At 40.9% G+C, this 22920-nt stretch overlaps 1 protein-coding gene across 13 annotated transcripts in view; it reads right to left on the reverse strand.

Moving 5' to 3' along the window:
- The window catches only part of CALN1 (calneuron 1), a 685843-nt gene that overhangs the window by 118568 nt on the left and 544355 nt on the right, over nucleotides 1-22920 (reverse strand). The gene's annotated exons all lie outside the window — the stretch shown is intronic.

Below are 22920 nucleotides of genomic sequence, written 5' to 3' on the forward strand. Positions count from 1 at the left end.
CTGTTAAACATCCTATGATGTACAAGAAGGCCTCCCACTACAAAGAACTGTCTGGCCCAAAATGTCAATGATGCTGAGGTGGAGAAACCCTATTTTAAACTGAAGAATACAATCTAGTTGAAATAAGGTGTTTCTGGCCAGGCGTGGCGGCTCATACCTATAATCCCAGCACTTTGGGAAGCCAAGGCAAGTGGATCACTTGAGCCCAGGAGTTTGAGACCAGCCTGGCCAACATGGCGAAACCCTGTCTCTACTAAAAATACAAAAATTAGCTGGGTGTGGTGGTGCACACCTGTAATCCCAGCTATTTGGGAGGCTGAGGATGGAGATTCACTTGAACCTGAGAGGTAGAGGTTGCAGTGAGCTGAGATCCGCATCGCTGCACTCTAGCCTGCGTGACAGAGCAAGACTCCATCTTGAATACAAAGAAAAAAAAAATAAGAACAAGGTGCTTCTGCAAACTCTGAGGCTATTCTTGGAATGTCAAGAAGAAAATACTGTGAGATGAACCACTAAGGTTTCCTCTAAGCCTCTTTGATTCTGCTCATTGAAAGATTTAGGCCTCTCTGGGAACAGAGGAGCCGACATGAGGGCTAAGGAAATAATATTGGCCCGAAGATCATCTCTTAGGGATCTGTGTATGTGTTCTTTGTGAATCAGGCTTGTACTCTTTCCCACGGTGCTGCCCAGCTAGACATCACACCAGTTGATAAAATCTCTCAGGATTTAAAAAGCTTGGCGAGACTAGTTTCTTATATTCTGTCACGTTCTTCAGGACTCAGACTCCTATAGCTACTGAAACTGGGTTCTGATGCCTCATGGCTGATATCCTAGCATAGTCAGAGCCCTACCTGTGGAGTAACCCTTACTGATTTTTAGTGCTTCCTTAGTCAGATCTGATGTCTTTATTTATAAATGGGTTTAATTCTGGGCCTATTATACTGTTGATTTCACTGATTTAAATACTGTAACTTTATACTATGTTTCAATATGCCATTGGCCAACTATCACTTATTCCTTCCATCCTCACTGAACCAGAAAGACAGGATCTTGCTCTGTTGCCTAGGCTGGAGTGCAGTGGCATGATCACACCAACCAGGCTCTCACCTCAACTTTCTGAATAGCTGAGAGTACAAGCACATGCTACTATGCCTGGCTAATTTTTAGATATTTTTGGAGAGATGGAGTCTCACCATGTTGCCCAGGTTGGTCTCAAACTCCTGGCCTCAAGTGATCCTCCCACCTCGGCCTCCCAGAGTGATGGGATTACAGGCATGAGCCACTGTACCCAGCTCAATCAATTATCTTCTTCATGGTCTTAAGTTTTTATTCTGTATTCCAGATGAGATTAGAATATATCTGTCATTTCAATAAAAGTTCCACTGGAATTTTGATTCAGAGCACAATGATCTATGCATTAATCTGAAGGAAATAAAAGAAAAACCGATATCTTTATTTATTTTGCTTTCTGAGAGCATGGTATATTTTTTCATTTAATCAACTCTCAGTTTAGTTTTCAGTAGTTTAATTTATATCAATTCTGTATATTTCTTATTAAGGTTATTCCTGTGTGCTTCATATTCTTATTGTTACTAGAAATGACGTCTTTTTCCATATTTCTGACTGGTTATTGATAAGAAAAACAGACTCTGTAATGTTTATGTTGCATTCAGCTATGTTGAATTTCGTTTTCTTTTTTGGAGAAGGGGGATTGCTCTATTGCCCAGTCTGGAGTGCCGTGGTGCAATCTTGGCTCACTGCAACCTCTGCCTCCTGGGCTCAAGCGATCCTCCCATCTCTGCCTCCCCAGTAGCTGAGACCACAGGTGCACATCACCACTCCCAGCTAATATTTGTATTTTTTGTACAGATGAGGTTTTCCTATATTGCCCAGGCTGGTCTCAAACTCCTGTGCTCAAGCAATTCACCCTCCTTGACCTCCCAAAGTGTTGGGATTACAGACATGAACGACTGTGCCTGGCCTTGAATTTCATTTTCAATTTGTGTGTAAATTTGAGTGATTCTCTTGACAATTTTATCTCTTTTCTTTTCTGTTTTTGAGACAGAGTCTCGCTCTGTTGTTCAGGCTGGAGTGCAGTGACATGATAACTTTATCTCATTTTAATTGTTCCTCTTGTTTTGATTCATAGAATTGTCTACAACTTTCAGAAAATGTTAAATAAGAGGATTATAGTTCTTATTCATTAGACAAGAATGGCATGACTCATTTTGTTTCTGCTTTTGGTGAAAGCACCTCTCATGCATCACCTTTGGCTGGGCTGACTTTCCCCCACTCCATGGTGAAATTTCCAATTCTCTATCATGGAGTCTAGATTCTGATACAAATACTACATTCATGCCAGGTGCCCAACAAAATTCTCTCTAAGAGTTATGGTAGAATGACAAGGTAATATACAGAAGAACAAAAATGACCTTTTAAGGAAGAAATCTGAGAAGAAAAATTACACCTTCTAGAGATATACCTACTAAAGCACAGATTTCTTCCAGTCATTCATTACAGTTCATGCTTGACTCTAGCTGAGAATGAAAGTAATGTAGAAACATCACTTTTAACGGCAAAATCTGCAGTGACTTTTACATCAATCTAATAGTTCCATCCCATCATTACCTTAGATTCTAAACTAATAGGAGGGATGCTCCAAATGTCAATTGCTAAAAAACTTGGAACCACACTGGCCACAGAAATATCTTAATGTGCTTATTTCCTGAAAATAATGATCTCAGTAGGCTCCCTAAAATAGGAGTGGGCTGCCCTGTATAGCGCCTGCTGTGCCCAGAAGCCAACTGAATTCTACAAAGGGCACCAATTATTCTGAAAATGACACTCACTATACCTTTTCCTTTTAATAATATATGCCTTAATTTTTTTTTAACGGTCCATTCATTTGCAATTGTTGCCCAGATGTGAGGAGGGATGTGACTTGATTGGTAATGTCACACTTCTTTGCAGGGCACCAAGCCTCATACATAATACAAATATCTGGCAATCCATGACTACATAAACTCGACAACAGAGGGCTGATTTGTCACCAAATATCATCTCTCTTTACTAATTCAGTGTGTCTCTAGAGAACTTCTTTCTTTCTTACAAGCTCAGCACTTCCTCATGTTTAATAAAAGATGAGGTTTCCCCAAAAATAGCTGAGCAGGTTAAAATGGAATCAGGCTTACAAGTCCTGATGCAACAGTTCCCAAGTTCTCACTAAAATACTTGCGAAAGAAAAAAAACAATAAACACCGAAATTAGACGAGAATCTTATAGGAATTCACATTGAAAGGCCTGGGATGCTGGATTCACAGATAGGAGAGGAGGCCTTGTGTAGGTCCATCAAGCTTCCTGCTCTTGAGTATGAAAGGAAGGAGGACCAGGCTTTGAGAAACCCTCAGTGTGTCTGTCTCACATAGGCCCTGGGAGCCTCGGACTGAGCTAACAGCAAAGCTGGGCACACGTCTTTGTTTTGAGGCAGCCAGAGAACTCGTAGCTCCTCTCCACCTCCACTCTCATTTTAACTTCTTTCTCTGTCCATCCAGAGCTGCAGTTCCCTGATAGCATTCTGCTCCCAAACAGAGGAGAACAGCGAGCTTCCTAGGAGGAGGGTTCTGTCCTGCAGAGCATTGCATGTGTGCCAAAGAGGAAAAAGAAGTGCGCTGTGGCAGAGGTTTTCCCTGTATCCTACATTTTTGTGTTTCAACGAACCAGGAAATAAGGCTATGAGAAGACCCCATCTCAGTCTAACAGAACCTTATTGGAGGATCATTTGCTAAAAAGAAAACAAAACAAAAATCCCTGGAAACTTGCAAGTAGCCCTGAAATGTATTCATCCACCAACAGAAGAGAAAGCTTAATGGACCTACACAAGGCTTCCTATAATATCTATGAGTCCAGCATCACAGGCCTTTTGTGGTGAATTCCTGTAAGATTCTCATTGAATTTTGGTGTTTATTGTTTTTTGTTATTTCAAAAGTATTTTAGTGAGAATTTGGGAACTGTTGCACCAGGACTTGTAAGCATAATTCCATTTTAACCTGCTCAGCTATTTCTTGGAAATGTAATCTTTTATTAAACATTACTAAGTGCTGAGCTTGTAAGAGGGAAAGAAGGGGGATTCTACCAAAAGGCTGGTAGAAAGAACCAGTATTTATCTGTTGGTAAACACCAGCTCAGCACACATTTCTTCCTGTCCAAGGATAAAGGAATAGAAAACAAAAATTTCACCTTGAGCCTCTGGAAAATTACTCTAATACAAGGTAATGGGAAGATAATTGTGACTGCTCAGATTAAATATACCATCTTTGAAATTTATTTCCTAATGAAAAGGAAGGAAATTGAGCATTTCCTTCTTATTAACAGGATGCAGAAAGATCCTGCACTGGGAAATGAGGGAGGGGCTGGGGGAAGATAATATCATCCCAGGTCTCAAAATATTTCTATTAAGGTTCAAATCTAGTATCCCACAAACAACAAAGAATAGTGTGGCCTATGAAGAGACAATACACTATGAGCCCAAACCAACAAAAACAACAGAGAACAGAAACAGACTTGGAGGGACTTCCAATATTAAGGGTATCAGCCACAGACTATAAAGCAATGTGGTTTACAATGTTCATGGAAGAAAAAACCAAGCTTGAGAATGTTGCCAATCTAGCCAAGGAATAGTGTTGGGAAAAAGAAAGAGAGAGAGAGAGAGAGAGAATGTTGGCAATCAATTGGAAACTATCAGAAAGAACACAGGCATTGCAAATAAAAAGAAAACAGCAGTTGGATCACCTGAGGTCAGGAGTTCAAGGCAAGCCTGGCCAACATGGTGAAACCCTGTCTCTACTAAAAACACAAAAATTAGCCGGGCACAGTGGCATGTGCCTGTAGTCCCAGCTACTTAGGCGGCTGAGGCAGGAGAACCGCTTGAACCCAGGAGGCAGAGGTTGCAGTGAGCCAAGGTTGCACTACTGCACTCCAGCCTGGGGGAGAGAGTGAGACACTGTCTCAAAAAAAAAAAAAAAAAGAAATAAATAAAAAAGAAATGAAATGATAGAGTTGAAAAATAAAATAACCCAAAATTTAAAACTCAATAGTTGGGAGTAACGGCAGATTGGACATGGCTGATAAAAGGATTTAGGAACTGAAATGTAGGTCAAAAGGAATACTCCTGAATGATACAGGTAGAGGACAGAGTATAAGAGACATAAAGCACACTATGAGAAGATCTGACATAAGGTTTATTCCAGAGTTTCACATGGAGAGGAGATAGAGAATGAGGCAGAAGCAATATGTGAGGGCTTACAGGCTAAAATATGCAAGCCACGGTTTGAAGAAGCCCGACAAAGCCCAAGGAAGACACATAAAATGAAATCCACAACTGGACACGTCATAGTAAAACTGAAAAATGCAAAGACATAGCAAAAACCTCCAAAGGGGCCACAGCAAAAATAAGAAATTACCCTTAAAGAAGCAACAGAGAGACTGATGGCTGACAGATTGCCCTCAAGAAATAGCATCCAGATAGAGAAGACTCATCTGAACAACAACAGATGCAAGAAGACATTGGAATAATATTATCTCATTTGAATGAGAAAGTGACTGCTTGCTTAGAAATTAATTCCAGAAATAAGGGGCATAACTTAGAAATTAGAAGACAAAATTACAGTTGTTGAACTGTATAGAATCATATATCCACAGAATCTAAGAGACTAAGGTTCAATAGGGTGAATAAAATTCAGCAAAACCCAATGGCTCCTATAAGGCAAAATACTAAAATATAAAGAAATTCCACTCACAACAAATACACAACTTCTCTCTCTCTCTCTCTCACTCTCCCTCCCAAGCCCCCTGCAGAGACACCTTCTTCTTTTTTTTTTTTGATATGGAGTTTCACTCTTGTTATCCAGGCTGGAGTGCAATGGCATGATCTCGGCTCACTGCAACTTCTGCCTCCTGGGTTCAAGCAATTCTCCTGCCTCAGCCTCCTGAACAGCTGGGATTACAGGCATGCGCCACCACGCCCAGCTAATTTTGTATTTTTAGTAGAGACAGAGTTTCTCCACGTTGGTCAGGCTGGTCTCGAACTCCCGACCTCAGGTGATCCGCCCACCTCGGCCTCCCAAAGTGCTGGGATTACAGGCTTGAGCCACTGCGCCCAGCTGAGACAACTTCTACAAAATCCCAAGAAATAATGCTAACAAGAAATGCATGGGATGCTTATGAAAAATAGCATTGCCACTGAAATTTATAAAGGAAAAATAAATATTTAGATAGTCATTTCATGTTCCTGAATGGCAACAGCCTATATCTCAAAAGTCCTTAAAGTAATTTAATAAACATCTCGGTGATATTTGTTTTGGAATTAGAAAAAAAATCACCCTAAAGTTCATATGAATAAATAAACGGGAAAGAATAATGTGAGAGGGCCAGATCTCCAGATATGAAAGCATATAACATACTTCAGAATAACTGATACCATGTCGTAATAACAAAATGTCACCATATGGATGCAAGGCATAGAATATGCCCATACATATATTAGGCACATTAAGACATTTGATTCTTTGGGAAAAAAAATCAGGTAAAATTCTCATCACATAAATAAATATAAGTTCTAGAAGGACTGAAGAATTTAATGTTACTAAATCAAACTATAAGCCATAAAATTTAGAAGAATAGGCAACTCTTTAATTCATCACTATAAGGGCAAAACCTTTGTAATCATAAAACCCATGGAGTAAATAAAATAAGAACTTGCTAGACTTATCCACTTTAAATTTTTAAAACTTTATCACGTCCAAAATAGGAGAACGAAGGTGAAAATACAAAGGAAAACTTGCAACATAATATCCGTGATTGTGACAGACAAATTTTTAACATCCTGAATATTATGGCTTTTATACATCAATAAGCAAAGCAGTTAAGGTCATAGAAAAAGAAAATGCAAATAACTATGGTTATTTTTTTTAAATGACTAATTTAAGACAAAGATGTCCACTTTCACCACTCCTATTCAACACGGTACTGGAAGTCCTAGCCAGAGCAATCTAGCAAGAGCAAGAAAGACACTCAAACTGGAAAAGACAAAGTCAAATTATCTCTGTTTGCTGATGATATGATCTTATACCTAGAAAACCCTAAAGACTCTACCAAAAGACTCCTAGATTTGATAAATGAAGTCAGTAAAGTTTCAGGATACAGAGTCAATGTAGAAAAATTAGTAGTATTTCTATACACCAGTAACAAGCTGAGAACCAAATCAAGAAGTCATCCCATTAAGGCAGGCAGTTAGTGAAGGAATGGGGCATGATTACTTGCCGGTGGCTAACAGCAATATAAATGGGTCCAAATGGGTTAACACAAGGACCCCAGTCAATAACAGATGTTCCAGAAACGGGCGAGGGCAGATGTCTGTGGTCACCTGCGGTTGGCAGCTTCCTTGCTAAAGGAGGCATGACTGTTGGAGGGAAAGTCCCAAAGGTGAGCATGCATACTAGCAAAGGACTGTGTCCTTATGCTGAATTTGGTCATTATAATAGTAAAAAACACACCCCTGGGTGGAGATTTAAAACGCTAATGAGATACCCAATGTTTGTACTAGCATGTACAACAACTGTGCATGTGGGCCCAAGAGACCACCCACAACATGCTGAGCAACAATGCCCATTCCAGCCCTTTCCTGAATAATCATGTAAGACTCCCATAAAAGGACTTTTCCCAGTGCCAGTGAGCACTGTCTCATTCTTGAGCAGCACACTCTGACCCAGTTATCAGAGTGTACTTTTGCTTCGCAATAAATTTCTTTGCCTACTCTTACTTTGGACTTGCTCTCAAATTCTTTTGGTGGTGAAGTCAAGACCCTGAACCAGTCCACTGACAACACTATAACTACAAAAATAATAACAATAAAATACCTAGAAATGCATTTAACAAAGGAGATGGAAGATCCTTACAAGAAAAACACTAATAAAAGAAATTTTAGATAACACGAACAAATAGAAAAATAGTCTATGCTCATGGATCAAAAGAATCTGTATCATTAGAGTGCTGCCCAAAGCAATCTACAGATTCAACACAATCCCTATCAAAGTACTAATATCATTTTTCACAGAATTAAGAAAAAACAATCCTAAAATTCATATGGAACCAAAAAAAAAAAAAAAAAAAAAAAAAAAAAAGAAAAAAGCCAGAACAGCCAAAGCAATTCTAAGTAAAACAAACAAAGCTGGAGGCATCAACATTACCTAACTTCAAATTATAGTACAAGGCTGCAGTAACCAAAACAGAATGGTACTGGTATAAAAATAGATACATAGACTAATGGAACAAAATAGAGAACCCATAAATAAAGTAACATACCTAACGCCAACTGATCTTTGACAAAGTCAACAAAAACATACACTGGGGAAGGGATGCCCCATTCAATAGGCGATTCTGGAAAAACTGGAGAGCCATATGCAGAAGAATGAAATAACCCCATCTCTCACTATATACAAAAATTAACTCAAGATAGATTAAAGACTTAAATATATGACCAAAAACTATTTAAATACTAGAAGAAAACCTTCCAAACCCTCTTCTGGACGTTGACTTTGGCAAAGAATTCATGACTAAGACCTCAAATGCAAATGCAACAAAAACAAAAACCAACAAACGGGACAATAGGACTTAATTATTACTAAAGAGCTTATGCACAGCAAAAGAAATAATCAACAGAGTGAAGAGGCAGCCTGAAGAGTGGGAGGAAATAACTGTATCCAACAAAGGCCTAATACCCAAAATCTACAGGAAGATAACAACAAGAAGATAACTCAACAAGAAGATAACAAGTAACCCTATTAAAAAGTGGGCAAAAGGACATGAACAGGCTGAGGCAGGAGAATGGCATAAACCCAGGAGGCAGAGCTTGCAGTGAGCCAAGATCGTGCCACTGCACTCCAGCCTGGGTAACAGTGCGAGACTCCGTCTCAAAAAAAAAAAAAAAAAAAAAGATACATAAATGGCCAAAAAAATGTTCAACATCACTAATCATCAGAGGAATGCAAATTATAACTACAATGAAATACCATGTTACACCAGAGTAGCTATTATTAGTAATAAATAATAACAGTAAAAAAAAAAAAAAACAGGTATTGGAAGAGGATATGAAGAAAAGCAAATAGATGGACAGACCAATGAAACAGAATAGAGAATCCAAAAACAAAGCAACATACCTAAAGTCAATTGAGCTTTGACTGTTGGTGGGAATCTAAATTCATACAACCTTTACCGAAAACAGTATGGAGATTTATCAAATAACTAAAAATAGAACTACTGTTCAATCCAGCAATCCTACTACTGGGTATCTACCCAAAGGAAAATAAATCATTATACCAAAAGATATGTATAAGTTACATTCTTGTATGTTTATTGCAGCTCTATTCACAATAACAAAGATGTGGAATTCATAAAGAAGTATTGCATAAAGAAAACGTGCTGTATATATATATAATGGAATACTACTCAGCCATAAAAAAGAATGAAATAATGTCTTTTACAGTCATATAGGTGGAACCGGAGGCCATTATCCTAAGTGAAATAACTCAGTCAAATACTACATATTCTAACTTATAAGTAAGAGCTAAATAGTGTATACACATGGACATACAGAGTAGTAGTCATTGGAAGCTTGGAAGGGTGGGAGGGTGAGGGGAAGGTGAGGGATGAAAAATTACTTAATGGGTACAACATACACTCTTCAGGTGACTGCTACACTAAAAAGCTCAGACTTCACCACTATACAATAAAACCGCACTTTTACCCTCTAGATCTATAATAAAAAATAAAAAAGGGCTAACTTAAATGAGAAACCATTTTTTGAAATCATCCAATTGGCAAGATTTAAAATAAATTCTAGTGTTTAAAGTTGCAGGCGGCCGGACGCGGTGGTTCACATCTGTAATCCCAGCACTTTGGGAGGCCAAGACCGGCGGATCACGAGGTCAGGAGATCGAGACCATCCTGGCTAACACAGTGAAACCCCGTCTCTGCTAAAAATACAAAACAACTAGCCGGGCGTAGTGACAGGCGCCTGTAGTCTCAGCTACTCGAGAGGTTGAGGCAGGAGAATGGCGTGAACCCAGGAGGCGGAGCTTGCGGTGAGCCGAGATCGCACCACTGCTCTCCAGCCTGGGCGACTGAGCAAGACTCCATCTCAAAAAAGAAAAAAAAAATAATAATAATGAAGTTGCAGGCACAACACTACCTAACTTCAAAAAAATACTATGAAGCTATAGTAAACAAAGCAGTATAGACCCAAGGAACAGAATACAAAGCCCAGACATAAATCCACATATTTACAGCCAACTGATTTTTGACAAGGTGCCAAGAACACACAGTGGGGAAAGAAGAGTCTCTACAATGAATGGTGTTGGGAAACTGGATATCTAAATGCAGAAGAATGAAATTAGAACTTTATTTCATATCTTATACAAAAATCAACCCAAAATGGATTAGAGACTTAAATGTAAGACTCAAAACTATGAAATTACTATATGAAAACATAAGTGAAAAGCTTTGTGACATTGGTCTGGGCAAAGACCTCAAAAGCACAGGCAACAAAAGCAAAAATAGACAAATGGGATTATATCAAACTAAAAAGTTTTACATAGGAGAGGAAACAACAGAGTGAAGAGACAACCCACAGAATGGAGGAAAATACTTGCAAACTATGCATCTGATAAGGGGTTAATATCCAAAATATATAAGGAATTTAACTCAATTGGAAGAAAACAAATAACTGAATTCAAAAATAGGCAAAAGACCTGAATAGATGATTTTTTTCAAAATAAGACATATGAATAGCCAACAGGTATATGAAAAAATGCTCAACATCCCTTCTCATCAGGGACATGCAAATCAAAACTGTAATGAGATATCATCTCATCCCAGTTAGAATGGCTATGATCAAAAGGACAAAAGATAACAAATGTTGGGAAGATGGGGAAAAAAAGGAAACCCTTATAAACTGTGGGTATGTACATTAGTGCAGCCCTTATGATAAACATTATGGAGGTTCCTCAAAAAACTAAAAACACACCTACCCTAAGATCCAGCAATCCCACTACTGGGTACATGTCCAGAGGAAATGAAATCAGTACTCCCATGTTTGAAGAGAATCTGCACTCCCATGTTTGTTACAGCAGTATTCACAATTGCCAAAATGTAGACTTAATCTAAGTGTCTATCAAAGGATGAATGGATAAAGAAAATGTGGTATCTATTCCCAACAGAATACTATTCAGCCATGAAAAAGAATAAAATCTTGTTATTTGCAACAACATGGATGGAACTGGAGGACATTTTGTTAAGGGAAATAAGCCAGGCATAGAAAGACAAATACCAAATAATCTCACTTACATGTGAAATCTAAAAAAGTTGATCTCATACAAGTTGGGAGTAGAATGGTGGTTATCAGAGACTGGGGTGGGTAGTGGGGAGAAGGGGATGGGGAGATACTGGTGAAAGAACACATAATTACAGTTAGAAAGGAGAAATAAAACTCAAGAGCTCTATTGTACAGCAAGCTGACTATAGTCTGTGATGATAGATAGTATTCTCAAAAAATGCAGAGTGGACAAATGCATTCACCACAAAAATGATAACCATTTGAGGTCATGCATTTGTTAATTGGCTACATTTAATTATCCCACAATATAAGCATACTTCCAAACATTATGTTGCACATGGTAAATATATACAATGTTACTTGCCACTTTTTTAAATGTAAAAATTAAAAGAGTTCACATTTCTGTGGAATGTGTAACAATATACATTTATGGTTTTGGCTTAGAATTTTATTTTGTTGTTTTTGTTCTTGATTTCTTTATTTTACTTATTTATTTATTGAGACGGAATCTTGCTCTGTCTCCCAGGCTGGGTGCAATGACACGATCTCAGTTCACTGCAACCTCCGCCTCCTGGGTTCAAGCGATTCTCCTGCCTCAGCCTCTGAGTAGCAGGGATTACAGGTGCCTGCGACCATGCCCAGCTAATTTTTGTATTTTCAGTAGAGACGGGGTTTTAGCATGTTGGCCAGGCTGGTCTCGAACTTCTGACTTCAGGTGATCTGCCTGCCTCCGGCTCCCAGAGTGCTAGGATTACAGGTGTGAGCCATCGTGCCTGGCCTATTTATTTATTTTTTAAAATTGTATTTCAATAGCTTTTGGGGTACAAGTGGCTTTTTGTTACATAGATGAATTATACAGGGCTGAATTCTGAGACTTTAGTGTACCCATCACCTGAGTAGTGTACATTGTACCTAATGTGTAGCCTTTTTTTAAAAATCTCTAGCCCCCCTTCTACCCTCTAAAGTCTCTAAAGTCCATTATATCACTCAACTCAGGATTATATTTATTTTTCTGCCTTCTGTCATAAATGTAGTCCAAAAAGATCAGGCCTTTTTGGACATCCTATGGAACATCTCATTGATCCTCTACATCAGTCGCATGCTGAGCTTACTGAGCTGGATAAGCAAGAAATGGATTAGTCATCTGGAGACCTTGGCAAGACATATGCACTCCATAGAGTGGGAGATAAACTCTGTAAAGATTCCAGGGCCTGACACGTCAGTAAAATGTTTAGGAAACCAGTCACCAGAGGTACCTGGAATATTTCCTCTAAAGTGAAAAATGCATTATTATTAAAAAAAAAAAAAAATCTAGGGTTTAACACTGTGAAATTGTATTAGTCTGTTCTTACACTGCTATAAAGATACTACCCAAGACTGGGTAATTTATAAAGGAAAGAGATTTAATTGTTCCACATGGCTGGGAAGGCCTCAGGAAACTTACAATTATGGAGGAAGGTGAAGCAGAAGCAAACACCTTCTTCACATGGTGGCAGGAGAGAGAAGAAGAAGCAAAAGAGGAACTTGCCAAACACTTATAAAACCATTCGATCTCATGAGAATGAACTCACTATCACAAGAACAGCATGGGGGAAATTGACCCCATGATTGAGTCACCTCTCACCAAGTTCCTCCCTCAATATCTGGGGATTACAATTCAAGATGATATTTGGGTAGGGACACAAGCCTAACCATGTAATAAATGGACACTCCCAATCATTGCTGGAAGCAGTGTGCTTGGTGCCATCTTTCTGGCATGCTCTGGCAATCATTCCTGTAAATGTGAGATGTTGTGGAATCTGGCAGCAGTTGTGCGGAACTTTCCATTTTCCAGGCTTTGGGAAGTGCAATTTAGAGGTAGACCACGTATTTCCCAGGCCACGAGCCAGCAGGCAGTGAGGAGGAGCTTAGATATTGATCCAGAGACTCTGAATGGGTGGGGAGATGCAGACGGAATTCAGAATTCAGGGAGGAATACAGGAGTCACTAGAATTGCAAAGCCCAGGGCAATAGGGACAGGTAAAAGTCAGGCCAGAAACCTTGGTTAGGAGCCAGGCAGAAAGCTTGGATGGGCTCATTCATTGACAAAAATGGAGCAGGCATGACAGACCAGGCACTGGGTATCACTGATAGTGATACCACTTGTTACTGATGGTGACAAGCTTGATGTAGTCCAGCACCAACAAGCTTACGGTGTAGCGGGGCAAATTGGACAATCAGATTTTTTTTTTTTTTTTTTTTTTTTTTTGAGGCCAAGTCTCGCTCTGTCGCCTGGACTGGAGTGCAGTGGCCGGATCTCAGCTCACTGCAAGCTCCGCCTCCCGGGTTTACGCCATTCTCCTGCCTCAGCCTCCCGAGTAGCTGGGACTACAGGTGCCCGCCACCTCGCCCAGCTAGTTTTGTATTTTAGTAGAGACGGGGTTTCACCGTGTTAGCCAGGATGGTCTCGATCTCCTGACCTCGTGATCTGCCCGTCTCAGCCTCCCAAAGTGCTGGGATTACAGGCTTGAACCACCGCGCCCGGCCTAGACAACCAGATTTTAAAAACCAAGAAAATGAGCAAACTTCAACATAATGCAAGTTTTCCTGAGAATGATGAAGGAAATAGATCTGGCATCCAGACGGAGTTAGGACAGGGACCCTCATTTCCAGAACAAAACAGAAAGCGAGGAGATAAGACTGGCAGCAGCCAAGGGTTGCAGTTGGGTTGCCCAGGTGGTGAATAGGTTCACGATGTCTGTTTTTGCAAAATTAATAACAAAAAGGCTGCATGCCTGCAAATAACAAAAAGGTCTGCAGCTCTGTTTTACTCGCTACCTTTGTGCATCTGGGCATCTAGATGAGGAGGTTTCCCCACCCGGTTCAGGTGACAGAGGCAGGAGGCAGGGCCTGGTGCCATCCTGCCTTTTTGCAGCTTGCTTGCATCCACCCTGGGCCAGGCGCAGCTGACTGAGCAGCGGGGAGTCATTCTCTGGGTGTGGTTTATGTGTGCTTCCTCTGGCCTTTTCAGCTTTGGATAATTGAACATTTAAGTGATTGTTCCACTTCATAAAGTATGGTCCAGGGAGGCACTGTGCAAATTGCTAAATCAATTTACTTTTAAACAGAAATGAGGTTTAAAAACACACACACACCCACACCTTAATGAAGGCTTGATGTGTTCCATCGCAAGGGTCTCCAGAATGCTGCACTGCTCTCCCTGTGAAGTCAGTATTACGCATGCCTGGGCTGCAAACCAGAAGGACAAATTGGGGGCAATGTGCACAGCCGCATTATTTTTCTCGTTGGCAAAGGTCAGTGATTCTCCATGCATCAGCTATGAAGCACACCACACAGTACCTCAGCATCAGCAGAATAAAGCTGTGAGTCAGAACCGGGTTTGGAGCTAGAAAAAGACCTGGACTCCAATTTCAGTCCTTCCCGTAGGTGATTTTGGAGCAAATTATTTAACTTCTGGGAGCCCTCAAGTCTATTCGTGGTTTAAAAGTGATAATACCTACTTTGCTAGGTCTTGCTGAGAATTAAATGACTTTATAATAACAATAGTTGCCAACCTGTATGGAGTACTTATTATGTTCCAGGAACAATGCATAGTGCCCTACCTGTGAATTCTCAGATGTAGATATCCTTAGGAGATAAAAACAATTCAATTCCCATTATGCAGCTGGTATTTGTAACGTGCAGAGCACACACTTGTAGTTCTTCCACCAGTCTATAAAATGACTTGTCATGCGCTTATTTTGTATTCAAACGTGTTAGATTTGATGATATCCTGTCCCCAGGCACAAAGGATTAACAAAACGTGTATGTGTATGCGTGTGCGCGCGTGTGGACGTGGGGTCAACGTTGAAACAACTACTCTTTTGAATCAGAAATGTTTCATATACCAGATTACTATGGATTTCAGGTCTAGCCTTCGGGTTATTGCTCCAGTCATTTTTACTTTGCTCTGTTACCCTTCAGATGAATGATTTTTTTTTTTTTTTTTTTTTCTAGGCTTCTCACTTCATGCCTCTAGTGAGCTCAGATCAAATCCTGTTTTCTCTGTCTGACCTCCTGAAACCTCTGGTGGCCTCCTTTGTCTCAGGCCTCCACCCAAAGTCATCCAATTTTTGGTCCTCGTCTCTCAAAAATCTGAACTCCAGGTACCGCAAAACTTGACTTTTCCCCTATGCTTATACCATATAATTCTTTTAAAATCATGGGCTTTTAAAAAATTTTGGAACTATTTTCTTCCAATTTAGGCTCAATTGCAAAACCTGGAGTTTGGTCAAGGAAAGCTACTTTCAATGCAAAGTGAAGACAGAACATAAATCACAAAGTTAACATCGAAAGGTTTCTGAGAAGCCTGGAAAAAGATCAAACCTAAAGGTGACCCGGGAAGTCTGGCTGGGAATAGAGATAAAAATTCCTTTCTTTCATTTCCAAAGTTTGCTGATTAACGAGAAAAGTAGATATCTTAAAAAGGACACAGAAATGCACCAAAAAAATAAACACAACAATGCATAACTAGCTCTTTTAATTCAAAACCTTCTCTCCTGTGCCTGACATGGTATCTCTACCATATCCTCCAAAAAGTAAGGATGCGCAAGGACTGAAGTGTCCTCCTTATTGTGAAAGGGAACTGAGGCAGAGGCTCCCACAGTGGTCAACCCACTAACAGCTTAAGCTGGACAAAGCCAAGTCAATGTGTCCACCCCCAGTTCCAATGAGTCAATTTGGTCTGTTGATTCAGGGCACATCAGGGTGTTCTTAACCTTCTATCCAGGGATGTCCTTTCAGGGATCCAGCAATGTCTAACTGGGCACTTCGATGTTTGTTCATGTTTCATTTCTGGAAATATAACCTTAATGACTTCTCTGAGACATTTTATTGATTGATTGACAGGCAGACAAAGTCTTGCTCTGTCACCCAGGCTGGAGTGCAGTGGTGCAGTCATAGCTCACTGCAGCCTCAACCTCCTAGGCTCAAGCGATCCTCCCACCCTAGCCTCCTGAGTAGCTGGGACAAGAGACAGGCACCAACATGCCCAGCTAATTTTTATTTTTTAGAGATAGCGTCTTGCTGTGTTGCCCAGGTGTGCCTTGAACTTCTAGGCTCAAGTGATCCTTTCACCCCTACGGAAGTGCTGGTATTACAGGCATGAGCCACTGTGCCCAGCCTGTATGACTTTTAATTTTGAGTTTCTCATTGTGGCAAGCCATCTCTATTTGTCAAATGTAATTTCCTTGAGATAAAATCAGATATGCAAGGATTCACATATGTTTCTCATGCAAGCACACTATTTACTCCTCCTTATACAAACACTTACTGGTTAAAAAAAAGCAGATTGCTAATAAAGGCTTTCTGTACTTCACATGGATTCCAATGGATTTGAAGCTAATGAGCCTTGGAATATTAGATTATTATTATCCAATAATAATATTCTAAGTCTGGGCATCTCAGAGTGATACAATGAAATTAGGCAGACACTCATCTGAACAGGTCTGGTGTACAATGACAGGCTTCCACACCTTTTTGTCATATTTATGGTGTTTCAAGTTGCAAGGCAGATTTCTCCTCAAGTTACACAGGGGACATTTGGTATCACTTGGTTTCCATTCTCTGAATACTCTATAGAACACTGTACAAAGGGGATGCATTTGTCAGGACTGTTGAGTTATGCCATTGGTTCTAACTACCCCGAAGTCTCAGGTGATGATAACCCCTTAGAGACCCAGTGTATTAGTCAGTTCTCACATTGTTGCAAAGATACTACCTAAGACTTGGTAATTTATAAAGGAAATAAGTTTAATGGACTCACAGTTCAGCATGGCTGGGGAGGCCTCCCAATCATGGTGTAAGGCAAAGGAGAAGCAAAGACACGTCTTACAAGGCAGCAGGCAAGAGAGCTTGTGCAGGGGAACTCCCATTTATAAAACCATCAGATCTCATGAGACTTATTCACTATCACAAGAACAGTATGATTCAGTTATCTCCACCTGGCCCCACCCTTGACACATGGAAATTATTACAATTCAAGGTGAGATTTGGATGGGGACACAGCCAAACTGTATCACCCAGGATGACCGAGATTCCACCATCTTATGATGCTGCCATGTCAATGCCAGACCTGAGAGTTTCCATGGTGGGGAAAGATATGGAGAACCACACAGCAGCTCTTAAAGGCTTCCATCCCCAAACCAACCTATATCACTTTTGCCCAAGTTTCATTAGCCAAATCAAGCCACACAGCTACATCTAACTTCCAAGGGTTGGGGAGGACATTCCTCTTATGTGCCAGAAGGCAAGGAGATCAGGAAATATTGGTGAACACCAGTAATGTCCATGCACTGAATGTTTGTTGGTTCTGGCTGTCCTGCATCCACACTTAACAGACAGATGACCCAAGCTGGGCCAACTGCACCCTCTTTCCAGGGTATCAAAGCCACTGAAGTCATATTCATTTGCCTGCAATACCAAGAAACTAACTGGGTCTAGAGATGAAAGTCTCTCTAGAGACTTTTGTTCTTGAGTGGAGTTATGTAAGAACAGAGAAAAAAAGGGCTCACTCATTCTAGCAGATTCTACCAGCCTCACCTTGCTAATCCTGTCAGTAATTTCCTCATCTAGTCCCCCTGAAGCTATCCTTGTTTCCTGCACCTTTTTTTCTCAGCTTGTATCTCGAACTGTCCTATGAACCTGAGCACTACCAATACCCTCCCAATGTATTGTTTTTGTGCTTAGTGTAAGACTCAGTTTCTGTTATTTGCACCAAACATTTTCCCAAACAGAAAGCAAAAACCAAAAAGAAAATAAATGCCCAACAGAAGTGACTTGCTAGGTGCTCTGAGATATACACTCAGGTATGAACTTGTAGGAGGAGGTGGGAAAATTGGGTTCCTGTCTCAGGTCTGTCACCCATCTTGCTGTGTGAACTTCAACAAATCCCCAAATTCATCTGTAAAATGAAAGTCTGGGACTAGTTGATCTTCAAAGTCCTTACTGGTGCCAGCAGACAATGACTGTGCCATTTTGGGATTGCTGAAACCAGCACAAACCCTGTATTTTGGTAGCTGATTGAAACCCAAACCAGGCCCCACACTTTGACAAATAACCTGTCAAGTCTCCACATTGGCTGAGAATCACATTAGCCTAGGAAATCACGGATTGCTTATATTTTACATTTCAAATGTGCAGAGATCTTGGCATCGATCTGAGGGTATGCCATCACCCTGCGGATTCGTCTGAGCAGCAGTGCTGGTATTCAGTGCAAGCAATCAGGCTCGGTACTCATCGGATGCCTATTTACTGTGTAGTACGTCCTTTAGTTTGTTTGAGACCAGTTGGGGTCCTTTATTTGCCCGTCAGCTTAGTACCTGAGAGGCAGAAGAACTTGACATTCCCAGAACATTGTGATGTACTAATATCAATAAAAGTAAATTATTATTATAAAACCTCAGCTCTCCATCTCTGATTAGAACTTCAGGAGCTGGGCAGAGAGAAAAATCTTAAGTATGTCTGTGCAGGTGGGTGTACAGATGAAAAATAAGATGACTTACCCTGTGAATAAGTTTCACCTCTGATTAAAATTCTGCCTAGAATGAAAGGACGATGTGCTAAGATATGAATGACTCACTAAATCAGAAGGGCCTCTGTACACATTTTTCTTCCTGCCTTTAGCTGCAATAAACTCTCTCTCACTCTTACATTGATAAAAATGGAGGTTTTCAGGATATCCTGCCCTGATAAAGTAACGATGAAGATGCGTTTCCATCAGAAGAATCATGATCCTTGTCTTTCATACACATGAAGGGGCTTCACCAAATCCCAGAACACCACGGTCAGGGGAATTGCAGGGGCCATTGATCCATAGGCTATGGTCAGGGGGCAGTCTCTGCTTGTGGATTAGATTTTTCCTCGCTGCAAAGCTAACTGGGTGAAAAGGGCTCAATCCTAAGATCTGAGCCTCTTCACTCCAGGACGAACTAAGTAGGAACATGCTTTAAAGTGGACCTCAGTGAACGTTAGTCCTCTGGGTGAGATGAGAAGAGAAAGGCTTAAGTGGCCGGCCAAACAGAAGGGAGGTCCAGCTGCCTAGTGATTTCAGAAGATCCTGACAAGCTACGTCTTACGGAACCTGAGACTTTCTGCTGCGCCACAGCCCTTCTTCAGTTCCCTCAGCAAATTCTCAGTGGTCCCAGTTGATGATAACAGACACAGTGCCCTGCCAAACCAGAGTTCCTGGCAATTGGAAGACGTAGTTGCTCTAGGATCTCAAGTGTTTCCAAGGCAGTTTTCCTGTTGAACACAGTTGCAACTGTGATACTTGCAGCAACTTAAAACCGCAGAAACCGGCCACACATGATTGGTGCATGTTTGCGTTTAGTACCAGCAATGTGACTTGGAACTTTTTTGTCTTTAATGCAAGGTAGGGAATTTTTAAAACAATCCACTGCTTCCAGCTTTGGCTCTTTCTCAGGTAGGACTCACCCGGCAGATATAACTGAGTTCCCGCTGAACTTGGCAGTAGAGAGCAAACCCAGGAATTTGGCAGGAAGTAAGTTATGTCTGCACAACCTAAGAAGCTACACATCCGACTCAGGATGCCATGGGTTTGGGGGTTGGGATTATTCTCCGGATCCCAGGAATCCATGTCCAATGATTCCGTTATGGCCTGAACTATCGATCTGGCAGCCCTGAGTTTGGTTTTCAGAATTCAGTTCCAGGGCATCCACTTGTAAAAACAATCCACAAATGAGATTGGCAGACTCAGCAGTTTCTGCCACTACCGACTTGACGGACTGAGCCAGGGCTATGATTGAGCCAGAATTCCTTGGAGGGGAAGCTTGGGGTGCTAAGCTGATTGCAAAGCAGCCCCCATCAAGCAGAGGCTGAGAAGAGCATCCAGGATAAGCACATGAAGGTGGCAAGCTGCGAGTGTTTATCTACTTAGTCAACTTTAACAGGAAAAGAACAAGACCAGGATGTGCATGATCCACTTGGGGTTACCTCGTCCCATCTGGTTGCAGCTGACAACTTTCACCAGAAAGAGGAAAAGTGAAAAGTAAAAAGAGAAATGAGGAGCTGACCAGGCCAGGGTATGGAAGGCGGCTTTCATCAATTCCAAATTCCAGCAGTAAGTCACTTCCACTGTGCATTAGGTGAGTTCTCTGCACTTTTCCACAGAAAGCCTTATAGCCACTCTTAGGATGGTATGAGCTGGCTTCTGAAACCTCCTTTAGTGGGGAATTCTTCAAAAGGTCAGAGAGGCAGCAACCGCCTGGGGATGACGTTTCAGCCGAGGAGATCAACGGTGCTCACTGCAGGTACTAACTGTAGAATTCAGGGCCAGGCTTCTCTTTAAGTATAAGAAAGAAGGATGTTGGTGGCAAAAGCCTTCCCACTCCCATAGTACAATACAAGTTGCAAGAGGTTTTATTGTTTTTAAACATGTACTTAATGTTTTAGAGACAGGCTCTCCCTCTGTTGCCCAGGCTGGAATGCAGTGGTGCAATCATAGCTCACTGCAGCCTCAAACTCCCGGGCTCAAGTGATCCTCCTGCCTCAGCCTCCTGAGTAGCTTGGACTACAGGCATGCACCATCACACCCAGCTAAGCGATACAGCACCTGGTATTCACAGGTGCTCTCCCATCCATGCACCAACCAGGTCTGACCCTGCTTAGCTTCTGAGATCAGAAAAGATCAGTCATGTTCACAGTGGTACATCTGTAGATGCTACAAAAGGTTTAATACACATTATCCATTCGAGCTTCCTCACAAGCCTGTATGTACAAGGGGTGGGTTAGGAATTATTGCCCCTGGTTTATGGATGACAGAAATGAAGGACTGAGGTTAAGCAGCCAGCCCAAGTTTATGAGCTAGTAAGCAGCAGAATTGAAATTCTTTAATTTTTCACACCATTTCTCCAAAAGCAAAGGTTTTATTTTTTAACTTTTAAATTCAAGGATAAAAAGCACAGGTTTGCTACATAGGTAAACTTGTGTCATGGGGGTCTGTTGTAAAGATTATTTCATCACCCAGATATTAAGCATGGTACCCACTAATTATTTTTTCCTGATCCTCTCCCCTCCTCCCGCCTTTCATCCTCCAAAAGGCCCCAGTGTGTATTGTTCCCCACTATGTGTCCATGTGTTCTCATCATTTAGCTCCCACTTATGAGGAAGAACATGCAGTATTTGTTTTCTGTTCCTGCATTAGTTAGCTAAGGATAATGACCTCCAACTCCATCCTTGTCCTTGCAAAGGACGTGATTGCGTTCTTTTCATGGCTGTATAGTATTCCATGGTGTATATGTACCACATTTTCTTTATGCAGTCTGTCATTGATGAACATTTAGATTGATTCTGTGTCTTGACCATTGTGAATAGTGCTGCAGTGAACATATTCGTGCATGTGTCTTTATAATAGAATGATTTATCTTCCTTTGGGTATATACCCAGTAATGGGATTGCTGGGTCAAATGATATGTCAATATGTCTGTCTTTAGGTCTTTGAGGAATCACCACACTGTCTTCCACAATGATTGAACTAATTTATATTCCCACCAAGTATAAATGTCCCTTTTACTATACAAACTTGCCAGCATCTGCTACTTTTTGGCTTTTTAGTAATAGCCATTCTGACTGGTTTGAGATGGTATCTCATTGTGGTTTTGATTTGCATTTCTCTAATGATCAGTGATGCTGAACTTTTTTTTCCTATGATTGTTGGCCACATGTATGTCTTCTCTTGAAAAGTGTTTGTTCGTGTTATTTGCCCACTTTTTTTATTACGCATCCGACAAAAGTCTAATATCCAGTATCTATAAGGAACTTAAACAAGTTTACAAGAAAAAACTTAGTTTATAAGAAAAAAATAAACTTTGCAAAATGCTTTTAACTCTTACTGAAGGATATATACCCTACAAGAAAATAATGGTGGCAACAGGACGCTGGTACACAAACACTTCCTGTGTGTTACTCAAGGCAACGTCGCAAAGGGATTAGTCTCTCCACTGCCCTGGGTCTCTCCAGGTCAACGTTCAAGAAGGCTAAATTTTCTCCTTTTGCAACCTTAATTCTCTATTACAGGCCTAATCTCACCTGCTTAGGGGGCCAAGCTCTTCAGTGCAACAAAAGCCCAAGGGAGGATTAACTCTCAACCACACTTGTAATGACTGCCTTAGAAATCAGAAAAGCAATGAGGCCATCTCAGCGGGGCTTTCTTTTGAGGACAGGTGAACCAATTAGGTTTCTGACAACCCCTTTCTTCTTTCTCACTTCTTCCTCTCAAAGCAATCACATTAGGCTCTGAAACCAAATGTCTAGGAATGAAGACATGGCCTGCTGGATGTCAAGCAACTATGTATTAAAATATCAATCTGGGCTGGGCACGCTAGCTCATGCCTGTAATCCCAGCACTTTGGGAGGCCAAGGCGGGCAGATCACAAGGTCAAGAGATGTAGACCATCCTGGCCAACATGGTGAAACCTCGCCTCTATTAAAAATACAAAAAAATCAGTTGCGCATGGTGGTGCATGCCTGTAGTTCCC

This window comes from Rhinopithecus bieti, unplaced genomic scaffold (genome assembly GCF_001698545.2).
Source record: "Rhinopithecus bieti isolate Rb0 unplaced genomic scaffold, ASM169854v2 scaffold_23236, whole genome shotgun sequence".
In the NCBI taxonomy this organism is placed as follows: Eukaryota; Metazoa; Chordata; class Mammalia; order Primates; family Cercopithecidae; genus Rhinopithecus; species Rhinopithecus bieti.